Source organism: Rattus norvegicus, chromosome 2 (assembly GCF_021556685.1).
Source record: "Rattus norvegicus strain SHRSP/BbbUtx chromosome 2, alternate assembly SHRSP_T2T, whole genome shotgun sequence".
NCBI classification, from domain to species: domain Eukaryota; kingdom Metazoa; phylum Chordata; class Mammalia; order Rodentia; family Muridae; genus Rattus; species Rattus norvegicus.
The window spans coordinates 201,014,214-201,021,838 of record NC_141535.1 but is presented as its reverse complement, the minus strand read 5'-3'; the positions used below and the strand labels follow the sequence as shown (position 1 = coordinate 201,021,838).

At 48.3% G+C, this 7,625-nt stretch overlaps 1 pseudogene; it reads left to right on the top strand.

The window, feature by feature from the left end:
• Positions 1–1,088: 1,088 nt before the first annotated feature.
• LOC147996494 (uncharacterized) lies at positions 1,089–7,011 on the top strand (annotated as a pseudogene).
• Positions 7,012–7,625: the final 614 nt, after the last annotated feature.

Below are 7,625 nucleotides of genomic sequence, written 5' to 3'. Positions count from 1 at the left end.
CTGGATATAAAATTAACTCAAATAGATCAGTAGCCTTCCTCTACACAAAAGAGAAGCAAGCCGAGAAAGAAATGAGGGAAACTGAAAGAATAAAAAATACAGCTAAAAGAGTCAGAAGTGCAACCTCACCCATAAGAATCCCTAAATACCTCAAATTCCAGACCCTGCCCTCTACCTGTAAGTAAAAGGTCACATTTCTTGAGCCTGCTCTCCCAAGAGCTATATAAAAGGACTTAAGATAAGGCCCTTAGATATGTGATTCCCGACCTAGTAAAGATAACTGAAAGCTTCCTCCAGGAACTAGCTGACCATAAAGTTAGATTGAAATGTTAGAGAAAAATCTTGAGAAACAGGAAATTCTCCTTGTGATTTTTCACTGGTATTCTTGTGATTTTTCCAATGACACCAACCCTGCCCCCTTGGGTTGTGGCTTCTTCCTTTAAATACCCTTTCTCCCAGCCTCTCAGGGTTGAACTCCACTGCTCCTGCTTGGGATATGAGTCTTGACACCAGTGCACTGTTTCCCATTAATAAACCTCATGTGATTATAGCAAGGACGGTCTCATGTGAGTTCTTGGGGGGTTGTGTCATCCCAAGACTTGAGCGAGGGTCTTCCAGCTCCAGGGGTCTTTCATTTGGGGGCTCGTCCGGGATAGACGACCGCCCTCATCTCCAGAGACCTACTTAGAGGTGAGATATTGTCTGTGTCTTTGTGTTTGTGCCGGCTAAACTTTGAGTCTGTATTTGCTATTCTGGATCTGTATTAGCTCTTGAGTTCTGGAGTTCTGGTTTTGCAGTTGCTCCTGTCTCGGGCTGAGAGGGAGGTTTGTGTCTCAGAAGAAACTCGAGTGTGAGTGGTAGATGTGCCAGGAGGTCTGGTGGAACCCCAGGGACGCCTGGGAGATTCCCGTCTGGGTACCGGTAAGGACACGGTAGTTCTGCAGTTCTCCTGGGTTGAAGAAGTCTGTACGCTCTCCCGGCCATCTGCATTTTCAGAGTGGTCCTTTCTGTCTTGGTAAAGATAGACATCTGTCGGTTCATGTCTGTGTGTTTAAGGTTTCTGTTTTGTGTTACTTGTGACTCTGATGATGGGACAGACTGTGACGACTCCTTTGAGTTTGACTTTAGGTCATTGGACTGAGGTTAGGGCCAGGGCACACAGTTTGGCAGTTGAGATTAAGAAAGGACTGTGACAGACTTTTTGCTCTTCGGACTGGCTGTCATTTGATGTTGGCTGGCCACCATCATTGGTTGATTATCATTTCTGAAGTTAAAGCTATTGTCTTTCAGGAGGGACCGGGATCTCATCCCGATCAACAACCATACATTACTGTCTGGCAAGATTTGGTTCAGAGCCCCCCACCTTGGGTCAAGCCCTGGGTGCACAAACGGAAGCCAGGCTCCCGAGCCCTGGCTCTCCGAGGAGTGGCAGAGCATGGACCAAAACCAGAAGCTCCAAAGCCTGAGAGTTCGCCCAAAAAACAACCTTCGACTCCTTCTAAAATCTACCCCAAGATTGAGGAGCCCCCAAGAGTGGCCGAGCCCTCCACCACCCCCTTACCAGCTGCCTCAGATGCCTGATCCGGAAGCCGGTGGCGGCGCAGAAGGGGGGCCTGCAGTGGGCACCTGAAGCTGGTGCGCTCAGAGTCCAGCACAGGGTCCCAGAGGACCAGATTCAACAGTGGCGCTGCTTCTGCATGTTTATGGGCCTCCGGTGGACCCACCCAACCTTCAACCCCTCCAGTATTAGCCATTTTCCTCTGCAGACCTTTATAATTGGAAAACTAATCACCCTTCCTTTTCAGAAAATCCAGCTAGCCTGACAGGATTAGTAGAGTCCTTGATGTTTTCCCACCAACCCACATGGGATGATGTTCAGCAGCTTTTGCAGGTCCTCTTCACTACTGAAGAAAAAGAGAGGATCCTGTTGGAGGTCCAGAAGAACATCCCCGGGACGAATGGGGCACCAACTAATCTCCTGAATGAAATAGATGCTGGGTTTCCCCTCAGCCGGCCTGATTGGGACTATAACACAGCAACAGGTAGGGAGCGGCTGACCATCTACCGCTGGGCCCTCGTGGCAGGTCTCAAAGGGGCCGCTAGATGTCCCACCAATTTGGCAAAGGTAAGAGAGGTTCTTCAGGGGCCTATTGAACCACCATCTGTGTTTCTAGACCATTTAATGGAAGCTTACAGACGTTATACTCCCTTTGACCCTACCTCTGAGGGTCAACAAGCTGCAGTGGCTATGGCTTTTATAGGACAGTCAGCGCCAGACATAAAGAGAAATTTACAGCGATTAGAAGGGCTGCAGGATTATACCTTAAGAGATTTAGTTAAAGAGGCAGAGAAACTGTTTTATAAGTGAGAGACAGAGGAAGAGAAGAGAAGAGAAGAGAGAGAGAGAGAGAGAGAGAGAGAGAGAGAGGAGAGAGAGAGAGAGAGAGAGAGAGAGAGAGAGAGAGAGAGAGAGAGAGGAGTGAGGCAGAGGATCAGAGGGATCGTGTACAAGAAAGAAATTTGACTAGAATCTTGGCCGCAGAAATAAGGAAAAAGGAAAAGACAGGACCTAGACAGATAGGGAACCTGGGCAACAGAAGACCAAGAATGAATAAAGAAGGACAGAGGTATACCGTGGATAAAGACCAATGTGCCTATTCCAAAGAGAAAGGACACTGGGCAAGGGAGTGCCCAAAGAAGAAAGGGAAGGCCTCTAAGGTACTAGCCCTAGATGAAGATAACTAGGGGAGACGGGGCTTGGATCCGCTCCCCGAGCCTAGGGTAACTGTGGAGGGGACCCCTGTGGATTTTCTAGTAGACACAGGAGCTGAGCATTCTGTATTGAAGCAACCATTAGGGAAGTTAAAAAATAAAAAGACTATAGTAATTGGGGCAACTAGACAGAAACAATATCTGTGGACCACCTTGCGAACTGTAGATCTGGGGAGGGGACAAGTAACTCATTCCTTCCTGGTTATTCCTGAGTGTCACAGGCCTTTGGTAGGAAGAGACCTGCTAACAAAATTGAAGGCTCAGGTCAGATTTACTCAAACTGGTGACTCCCAGAGGTGACATAGGAGACTCCCAACTCCATGGTGTTGGCCCTGAAGCTTGAAGAAGAATATTGACTACATGAGCTTCCAAGTCAGGAAAAGCACCCTGACATAAAGGGCTGGTTGACAGCATTTCCTAAGGCATGGACAGAGACTGGAGGTATGGGAATGGCAGTGAGAGTTCCCCAAATAGTGGTGGGGCTAAAGACCAACGTCACCCCCATAGGAGTACGTCAATACCCGATGAGCCAGGAGGCCAGAGAAGGAATTAGACCTCATATTCAGAGACTCTTACAACAAGGTATTTTAGTTCCTTGTCAATCTCCCTGGAGCACTCCGTTGCTGCCAGTCAAAAAGCCTGGCACTAACGACTACAGACCAGTACAAGACCTGAGAGAAGTTAACAGGGGGGTCCAAGACTACACCCGACTGTTCCCAACCCTTACAACCTCCTCAGCTCACTTCCACCAAACAGGAAATGGTACACTGTCTTAGACTTAAAAGATGCTTTCTTTTGTCTATGGTTACATCATTCCAGTCAATCTATTTTTGCCTTCGAATAGAGAGATCCAGACACTGGACTGGTAGGTCAACTGACTTGGACCTGATTGCCCCAAGGGTCCAAAAATTCTCCCACTCTTGTTGATGAAGCCCTCCACCGGGATTTGGCCCCCTTCAGAGCTGAGAACCCTCAGGTAACTCTGTTTCAATATGTTGATGATTTACTTCTTGCCACGACCACTGAACTTGAGTGCAGACAAGGGACTGAAAAATTGACAGAATTAGGTGAGTTGGGGTACCGAGCCTCAGCTAAAAAGGCTCAACTATGTCAGACTGAGGTTACTTACTTGGGATACACCCTTCGAGATGGAAAGCGGTGGCTAACGGAAGCCAGGAAAAAGACTGTAACCCAGATACCCACCCCAACTACACCAAGACAAGTAAGAGAATTCTTGGGCACTGCTGGCTTCTGCAAGCTATGGATACCAGGATTTGCGACCTTGGCTGCCCCGTTGTACCCTCTAACTAAAGAAGGGGGTGTTTGTGTGGACCCCAGACCACCAGCGAGCCTTTGAGGAAATCAAGAGGGCCCTACTGACTTAACCAAGTCCTTTACTCTCTATGTGGATGAGAGAGCAAGGGTTGCCAGAGGAGTCCTTACTCAGACTTTGGGACTTTGGAAAAGACCAGTGGCTTACTTATCCAAGAAATTTGACCCTGTTGCCAGTGGGTGGCCCTCTTGCCTGAAAGCTATGGCTGCCATAGCCCTGCTTGTTAAAGATGCCGACAAGCTCACCCTGGGACAGCAAATAACTATAGTGGCACCACACGCACTTAAAAGCATTATTCAGCAGCCCCCTGACAGATGGATGACCAGCGCTCATATGACACATTACCAGAGCCTTCTGTTGACTGAATGAGTGACTTTTGCTGCCCCTGCTATCCTCAACTCTGCTACTTTGCTGCCTGAGACTGATGACTCTTCACCTATTCATGACTGCGCTGACATCCTGGCAGAAGAGACTGGTATTAGACATGATCTAAAGGATCAGCTGTGGCCTGGGAGTCCGAGCTGGTACACAGATGGCAGTAGTTTCGTGGTTGAAGGTAAGTAGAAGGCGCAGGCAGCAGTGGTGGACGGGAAGCAAGTGATCTAGGCCAGCAGCCTCCCTGAAGGGACATCAGCCCAGAAAGCTGAACTTGTGGCTTTGATACAAGCTCTAAGGATGGCAGAAGGGAAGTCTATCAACATCTACACTGATAGCAGGTATACCTTTGCCACTGCCCATATATACGAAGCAATATACAGACAAAGGGGACTGTTAACATCAGCAGGAAAAGACATAAAAAATAAAGAAGAAATTCTGAGCCTCCTCAAGGCTATACATTTGCCAAAAAAGGTGGCCATTATACATTGTCCGGGACACCAGAGAACTTGAGATACTGTAGCAAAAGGGAATCAGATGGCAGATCTTACCACCAAACAGGAGGCCCAAGGGGCAATGATCCTGGCAGTTAAAGAGTCTAAAGACTATTGTGATACCAGAGAAACTAGCTTTAGATACACTTCTGAAGATTATCAAATAATGGACAAATTAGGCCTGGCACAAGGATTTACCTCTTATGGGGGGGGTGAAACAGAAGGTGGCAGACTGATTCTCCCTCAGAAGGAGGGGCACAAATATGTTGCTAACCTGCACTATCTAACTCACTTGGGGACAAAAAAATTAAAAGGTATAGTGAGATCTTCTGATTACTAGGTGATAGGGCTCTCAGACCTGGTGGATGAAGTAGTCAGAAGCTGCAAGACTTGTGCTTTGACAAATGCAGGGCGCTCTATAAATACTTCTGGAAAGAGGCTCCGGGGTGATCGACCGGGAGCTTATTGGGAAGTTGATTTACAGAAATTAAGCCAGCCAAATATGGTAACAAGTACTTGCTAGTTTTTGTAGACACCTTTGCAGGCTGGGTGGAAGCTTTTCCCACCAGAACTGAGACAGCCAATGTGGTGGCCAAGAAGATCCTAGAAGAAATCTTTCCAAGATTTGGAATACCCAAGGTAATCGGGTCTGATAATGGACCTGCCTTTGTTGCCCAGGTAAGTCAGGGATTGGCCACTCAACTGGGGATTAATTGGAAATTACATTGCGCTTATCGACCCCAGAACTCAGGTCAGGTAGAAAGGATGAATAGAACCCTAAAAGAGACCCTAACAAAATTGGCCTTAGGGACCGGCAGGAATGATTGGACAGCCATTCTCCCTTTTCTTGTTCCGAGTCCGGAACACCCCAGGACGATTTAAACTCACCCCTTATGAAATTCTGTGGGGGGGGGGGGCACCACCATTCACTGAGTCTGGTGGAGTATTTGATCCTGATGCTGTTCTCTCTAAACCCCTGTTTGCCCGCCTAAAGGCCCTTGAGGTGGTGAGACGTCAAGCCTGGAGACAGCTGAAAGAGGCTTATGAGACTGGGAATTCAGACGTACCTCACCAGTTCCAAGTCAGAGAAGCTGTCCTGGTCCGCCGCCATCAAGAGGGGAACCTAGAACCTCGATGGAAAGGGCCGTATTTAGTGCTATTGACAACTCCTACAGCGGTAAAGGTTGAAGGCATTTCGGCTTGGATCCACGCCTCCCACCTCAAAAGAGCACCGGAGCCAACAAAAGATGGATGGAAATTGGAGAAAACTGCTGATCCTCTTAAGCTGTGTCTGCACCACAAGTGTCTCACTGGTCGCAGGTAAGAACCCCCATGCTCCTCAGAAACTGACTTGGCAAGTTTCCTCCCAGGTCGGAGAGGTAATACGGTCCATCTCCAAGGAAGTCCCACCATATACATGGTGGCCCACTCTCACCCCTGACTTTTGTAAGTTGGTAGTTTGGCCTGACACCTGGCACATTCCTGACACAAATCCTAGAAGTCCCTGTGAGATATTCCCCTGAGGGTAAGTTCCGGTGTAGAAGTCCAGAAGCAAGGTGCCAGTTGGAGAGGCTGCCCCCGAGATGGCCGAGACCGAGCTACCATCCGAGGTTGTGGGGGCTTAGAAAGTCTGTACTGTTCTGCTTGGCGATGTGAGACTACTGGAGAAGCCTACTGGAAACCCAGTTCTTCTCTGGAATGGATTGTGGTACATAAAAATTATACTTCCCCAACCAGGTGTAGTCAGAGAAGTGCAGGGGCCTGTGGCACCAGCCCCACATGCTTGCCTTTAAATATTACCTTTACCACCCAAGGACAGACTGAAGATATGTCTAAATGGTTGAGGGGAAGGACATGGGGCCTTCGATGTTTTTTTCCAGATAGGCTGCTGAAGCAAGATTTAGGTGCCACTTTTACAATACAACTAAAAATAGAGAGCCTTCCGACTCAACCTGTAGGTCCCAACCAAGTGTTAATCCGAGCAGGGAGCCCCTGCTCCGGATGCTCCAGAGCCACACCCATCGAGGTCGTCTCTAACTTCCCCTCCACTCTTCCTGAGCACTGGACAATGATTACTGAATTTAATACAAGGGGCATTCACTGTGGTAAATAGTTCCAGCCCTAATATGACAGAACCCTGCTGGCTTTGCCTCTCCTCAGAACCTCCTTATTATGAAGGTGTTGCGGTGTCTGGAACTTTTAATAACACTACCAGCCATGACGCCTGCCTGTGCCTGGAACAGTAAGAACAGATTAACCCTTACAGAGGTCTCTGGGAAAGGGACCTGCCTAGGAAACCCACCAGCTGCATACAGGCATCTCTGTAATGAGACTCTCAGGAGCCCTCGAACCTCTACTAACTGATTCTTAGTTCCCACGCTTGATAAATGGTGGGCATGTGGTCTTGTATATCTACTTCTGTCTTTGATGACACCAAAGACTACTGCATACTCGTACAGCTGGTCCCTCGGGTTTATTATCACCCTGCAGGCACCCTTGAAGATGAGTTTGACAAACATCTGAGACGCTTCCACAGGGAACCCATTTCGTTGACCTTAGTAGTCATGTTGGGACTCGGGGTAGCCGCAGGTGTGGGAACAGGCACAGCAGCATTAATACAGACCCCTCAATATTTCCATGAACTGAGGTCT